This window comes from Perca fluviatilis, chromosome 1 (assembly GCF_010015445.1).
Source record: "Perca fluviatilis chromosome 1, GENO_Pfluv_1.0, whole genome shotgun sequence".
NCBI lineage: Eukaryota > Metazoa > Chordata > Actinopteri > Perciformes > Percidae > Perca > Perca fluviatilis.
The window spans coordinates 7,685,183-7,691,902 of record NC_053112.1 but is presented as its reverse complement, the minus strand read 5'-3'; the positions used below and the strand labels follow the sequence as shown (position 1 = coordinate 7,691,902).

The 6,720-nt window shown below is 43.5% G+C and overlaps 1 protein-coding gene across 1 annotated transcript in view; it reads left to right on the top strand.

Annotated features, from left to right (window-relative positions):
• The first annotated feature begins 1,315 nt into the window (after positions 1-1,315).
• The window catches only part of akt3b (v-akt murine thymoma viral oncogene homolog 3b), a 41,746-nt gene continuing 36,341 nt past the window's right edge, over positions 1,316-6,720 (top strand). Inside the window, exon 1 of the mRNA XM_039819171.1 lies at positions 1,316-1,673. The gene's annotated coding sequence lies outside the window, so the exon portion shown is untranslated. The remainder of the gene's footprint in view (positions 1,674-6,720) is intronic.

Genomic DNA, 6,720 nt, shown 5'->3' with positions numbered 1-6,720 from the left:
CTTTGTGATGAATTCATGTAAATGAATCACATATATCAATATTTGCCATGTGAGGCTTTTAAAAAATATTGAAATGGATTTTGGTGGATGAGTGAATCAATGATTAAGTTCATAAACTTTAAAGGTGAAAATTTAGGTCAACTTTTATTTCCCATAATTCTCATCTCGTTATTCTTCCTGTTTGATATTGTTGGATTTCCGTTGTGTGTTTTTTGTCTTGTAATGTTTTGAGTCAGGGCAATATTTGTCACGTGTTGACAGTCAGCAGACGCCCCTGCATATCCACAAACTGTTACATTTTCATAGTTGACCCTGGCAGAGTGGGACCGAATTGTTATTTTACAGACTGTACTTCAGCAGCAGCAGTCCCGTCTATGTCGGCCTGCAGCCAGACTGGGACCAGTATCCTCAAACAAAGCATCCATTCACAGGAAGGCTGGGGAGGGAAGGAGGGATGGAGGGTGGTGGGGGAGGGTCTGCTATACATTTAGGTAAGCCTGGGTAAATTAATAACAGTATAAAAGTCTGGGGAAAAAAATAATTGTCAACGTGCAGAAATATCCACATGGTTGGTTTGAATGTTACTCTAGTGGTTAAAAAAAAAGAGCTGATATCTGTTGTGGATCAGACGGAAGTAAATTATAACTGAACTGAATCTGGACTCAGAGATAGAGAGAGAGAGAGGGGAGAGAGAGAGGGGGAGAGAGAGAGAGGGGGGAGAGAGAGAGGGGGAGAGAGAGAGAGAGAGAGACAACAAAAGCCGGGGACCAACAAAAGCCCTGGATGCCATGAGGAGAGAGATGCTGCATTCAGGTACCCCCGTATAAAGTCCCTCTTCCCATGATAAAGGAACATATAGGCTACTGTACAGACTCAGACATGGTAAGAGACATCTAGCAAATCAAGACACTTAATTAAAATGTAGTGCGCAATTGATAAGTCGATTAATCAATTAGATGGTCAACAAAAATTCCAAACAATCTCTGATTCCAGCTTCTCAAATGTGAGAATTGGTCCCTCCCTTCCCTCTGTTTTAAATCCTTCGAAATGTATTATATTTTTGGTTTTGGACTGTTGATGTGACTAAACAAGTAATTTCAAGAAGTCACTGTTCTCAGTCACTGGCTCTAGGAGAAAGGGATGCTTTTTGCCACTAATTTCTGGCATTTTATAGGTTAAACAATTGTACAATTAATTTAAAAAAAAAAAAATATTCTTTTCAGTTTTGTTTTGTATCAGTACACATCTCACAGCTGGCTCGGTCCGTATGAACCTTATGAACCCCCATATTTCCGACAGTCAGTGAATGCATCAGGAGTCCTCCCAGTCAGATCTGGCTGAACGTGACGTGCCGACTCGGAGCCGAGCGAGGTTTCCTGGCGGAGCCGCGGAGGGAGCAGGAGCCGAGCGGATCTGTCTGTCTGTCCGTGTGTCTGTCTGCCCGCCGCCGCCGCCGCCGCAGTCTCTCGTCGGTCTGGGACACACACAAAAAAACCTCCTTTTTTCGGCTTCCACGGTCTGGACTCGGCATCAGCGGCTATGGATGCATCGCTGTCCTCCTCCTGTTTTCACCACTGAGGGACGTTACTCCGTCGGATGCTCCAGTGCCCATAGAGGAGGAGGAGGGGGGGAGGACGAGGAGGGGGGCATCCTTGTCATTCTTCGACTACAAGGTAAAATAATTAGTTTAATATGATATAACGTGTTGTGAGTGGAAGCAGGAATTGTTTATATGAATATGGAGAGGCGGGGGGGGGGGTCGTCGTTTTGGGGGGCACGGTGGGCGGGTTTGTGTCGAGCCCGGAGCGGGTGGGAGCGGAGGTTAGCATCTTAGCTAGCTGCCGTTAGCCGGCTGCCGCTACCGTTGCCGCTTCCGCTTCTTCGTCATTCGCCAGGCTGGGAGGGATGCGGCGCCGGGATGCTGCTGCAGAAGAGATGGGAGGGCTAGTAATGGTATGGTAACGGTACCGTCCGTCTGGCCTCGGCCCATCTCCGTGATGAACGACACCCCCAACCTCTCCATTTCTCCCCCCCCCCCTCTCCTTCTCCTCTCCCTCCCTTCCTCCTCCTCCTCCCCGGGTCTCCCATCCCTTCAACAACACAGCGTCGCTTCTCTGTCCCGAGATACGTAAATAAAACCGATAAACCGCGGCGTTGTTTCATCACAAACATGAAAAGAACACCACGGCTCCGCCGCCTGTCAGTTAGCCAGCTTGCTATGCTAACCATCCTCACAGGCCAGCCTGGTTTTTACACAAACGTCTCCCCCAAGACCCGGCCATTTCACACACCCTGGGAGCCGGCTATTTTGTGTTTTTATTTTTTTTATCGTCGCAAACAGCGACTGCTCGACACAAAAGTCTCTGCCAGACACGTATTCGCGTCTCGCCCGTTAAAATATAACGGAGCACGCCAAGCGAATATTGTTATGTAACAAGATAATGACACCACACGCCCTTGAAACAAAAGCTGTTGTTTCAGTATTTGTTTGTTTGTGGTGCGGTGCAGGACCAAGTCACCATGGCCAATAAATCAGAGCCGGGGTGTGTGTGTGTGTGTGTGTGTGTGTGTGTGTGTGTGTGTGTGTGTGTGTGGGGGTGTTGTGGTACCGAGGCCCCGCAGCTCTCAACCAACCGGCTTTTGAAATTTACAACGGCTGCTCCTGGCAGCCATTGTTTTTGTTGTCATTGGAGGGCTCGCATTTGTTTTTCCAGCCTGACGGTTGTGCGCCGTGCGTTTGACGAAACATGGTCAGTCTGCCGTCCGCCACATCCTCCTCCTCCTCCTCATCACCTGATACTCTTTTAGCTTGAAATGTCAAATTATTATTCACACAGTGAGTAAAGGGGGAAGTGATTATTGCCCATAGTGTATTCAATTGTACAGAAAAAAAGGCTAGCGTGAGGAAATTGCGAAATACTCTGTGGGTGGGGGAAAAAGTCAGTTTTACTGCGACTTTGTTGGAAAAACAACGTATTTTTTTTATTAAATGTCCTATTAAATACTACTCTGAGTAGGAAAAAAAATCTTATAATGGTTAACATGTTATAGGCATTTCTGTGATTTGATTATTTTTGTCGAGACATCTAAATGCAGTTTAGCATCTAACCAGAAGTGCAGAGTAATGTCTATATGTCTAGGGGGTTATATAAAGAGTAAATATAACAGACATTAAGGGGAAGATATGAATATGCTAAAGTATAAACAGAATGGACAGTTGAACATGTGCAGCAGTTACAGTAGGCGTGTGATATATTACAGAAATCATTTATGAGTCATCGTGGTATTAGTGAGGCTGAACAGGAAAACATTTACTCCTAAAGTCATACAGGCATGGCATTTTATATTACTACACAAATGTAGTTCAAAGAGACCTATATGTAGGGAATAGAAATGCATTATAATAAAAAAAAACAATGTATTGTGGCGGTTTGTCGCTGTATTTTGTTCACTTTATCAGAAAGTAGGGCTGTTTGAATAGGATATTGTTTATTGACTTTTAGCAGAATCATGTAGTGACGATTTGATCTTAACATGTGATCATTCACAGATCTAATTGTTCATTATAATGTTTCCGAAAAGCTGTATATAAAACCTGACGGTTTTTGGTTTACACATGTGCAGAGGTTGGTTTCATGTAATGCATTACAGTGAACCATTTAATTGTTACGAACCTCTTTGCATACATTTGGCATATTGTTATATATATATATATATATATATATATATATCTCAGTATTTAAAATCTCTTAAACAAGTACGTGATATACGGATTTCAGAAATATTGCCCAGCTCTAATAGGGAGTGTTTTGAGAGTTTTTAAAGCTTAATTGCGTAACTTTTTCATATTAATAAACGTTACATTCAAGCCGTTGCCAAATGAGTTGCTACAAAGCTAATTAAGACTATCAGCTCCACACAACTCTCTCTGGATTTCTCAGTATGGCTATTTTCAGAAGATTGTGTGTTCCCTAGCTGCTAGCAACTGCATGGAGGAGGGGTGAGGGCGCGTGCACGATCACGGAAGGCTTGTATCATGTGGACGCGCCGACAGTGTTGTTGTCATTACTTAGAATTCCTCACGGGGGCGACAGAAACTACGCACCGTAGCTTTAAAGTCAGCTGAGATGTCGGCCTGCTCTATTATGGAAAAAGATTGGCGAAAGGGGTTTAGGCTTCCTTCCTTAAGAAAATGAAAAACTGCAACAACAAAAAAATGCAATTTCCCCATGCATTTTGTGTCTCTGGGTTTTTGCGTCTCTAAATCACATTACTTTGGACCATTATGATAACCATATCGGTGTCAAAAACGTTGGAAAAGCTAGAGCAGATAATAAGTAAATACCCCCTTGAAAAGCTTAAAGGTAAATAGGGTCCAGGTTTTTCAACGTGGAGCCTATTTTGCCATGTCTTTGTGTCTAAGTGACTGATGGGAACAACAGTCTTTGACATTGGTCCAGTGTTAAGCGAGATCGCTGCAGTCGGCAGCGGAGAAACAAGCTGCTGTGAAAAAGGGTCCATTGACCGGCATGAAATCGGCATATGTCAGACTGACCTGCCTGTCGCCGGTCATGGCCGAGCACGTGAAAACCGGCCAATTCCGGTCACCGGCCGGTCTATCGGTGCATCTCTATTTCCTAACTAAACATTACTTTCCTAACTAAGACAAAATAACATAGGTGTAATGTATTGAATTCTTATTTATTTGTACACTCAAAAAAACGAACAAAACTGGATCGGCCCGTGGATCTGTTAATTTTTCCGCTCCCCGATCCAGCTATTTTGGCAAAATCGGGACCGATATCCGATCTTAATATCGGACATCGTGACATCCCTAATATTTGTATTGTATCGAGCAGCACTGGAGTCTGTGATGCGAATTCAGGAGTCATTGGGTTGTAAGATGTGATCTTTCATCTTTCATACCTGAACTGCGTGTGATCTTAATAAGGTTTTATGAGAGCTGTAAAATGCAGCTGCTGTATAACAGAGGTGTGTTCGGAGTTCAGATGTCACGGTCAGTGTCTGTCTGCCGTTCACCCGGCAGTCCGTGCTGCCGGGTCGGCCGACAGACAGGTAGACCGAGGGAACAAGGGAAGGTGTGACAACAGACGGGAGAAAGGGGGACACAAGTTAAAGGTCAGGTGTAGGGAATTCCCCCACGAGCGTAGCTTTTAATGGAAGTTATTTCTAATTCTCCACATCTTCCGAGTGCTGATCAGGAGCTCGGTTTCACAAAAGCGATTTGCAAGCATTGCTTTCGTGCAGGTCTCGAATTGTGGCAGTGTTACATTTCATAGACGATAGCAAATTGCAGATACATTTACATAGGCCTGCTCGATTGTGGAAACTAACTAACATCTCACTGTCACCGACGTTATCCACATTCGTATTTCGACGCAGCAAATGATATATTTAGCTACAGTAAGCCTGGAAGTTAGAACGGAAGTACTAAGAGAGTCGTTGCTATGGAGATGATACACCGTCTCGTCTCGGTGTGACCTGGCTAGGGTGGCAAAGGGGTGGAAATTTTCCGGTAAATTTCCGGAAACTTTCCATGGAAAGTTTAGCTGGGGAATTTTGGAAACATTCCAATTTGGAAACTTTCATGGGAATTAATGGAAATTACTGGAATTTGGATGGGATGTAGTCCTTGGGCTCAAATGCAGTACTGTCTTCAATCAGCTTCAATCTGCTGCTGAATGTTGGATTCTAGAAATGATCTGTGCAGTGGGTGTAGCCCTGCAGTAGGCTAAGTAGTAGCCCAAACCATTGACCTTTAGCTTAACATACGAAGGTTTACTTTGATTTACTGTGGTTATGGTTATATGCGTGCTAAGGTAACCATCAGCACTGTCTATTGTTTCCCGTCTATCAAGAACAAGTGGGCTATACAATTAACACACATAGGTTAATAGCAATGGGTTATGTATTACCCCCACATACTTGCCAAACTAAATGTTGGCAAGTATGTATTAGCCTATGCTGATTACTGCGTGCGTGCATGTAGTGTTAATTTGGTTAATATGTTCGTCAACGACCTTTTTTTCCATGACTAAGACGAGACGATGACGAGACTGCGCCAATGTCCAAAAACGCTAAGACTAAATTAACATGCATTATTGTTGACGAAAAAAGACGAGACTAAAATGTTTTGCATAAAATAAAAACTAAGATAAAATCTCTCTTCATTTTCGTCTACAATCGTCTCTACTTTTCCATCATGAGAGAGAATATTCAGCTGTTACCGAGACCCGTTGCTACGGCACCGACAGGTGCCCTAACGACCGTTATCTACCGGACCGAATAGCCTGCGCTTCTCTCTGATGCTCCTAAACGGACGTTAGAGGCAACCGAAACATCGCTGCATGGGGCGCTAGTTAACACTACACTTGGCAGCAGGTAACGTTAGCCTACCGTTAGCTAGCAGTTGGAGTAAACACGGTTACAATCATTGACATATATAAAAGGGTTACAATGCTGACAGCTAAACGGTGTAAAGCTTTGTCTCTATTTCCAACACGAGACGTACGACTGAAAAACAACACATATGTTGCGTTCACTTGAAATACGCCTCGCCAGTTTTGTGCTGCATTTATTTTATTTTAAAATATCCTTTCCTCATGCAGTGGTTGTTTTTGTCGTTTACTGGTGAAATAAGGAAGAGGCTCAATATTTATATAACTTTATATAATTTATTTATTTTTATAACTATTTGAC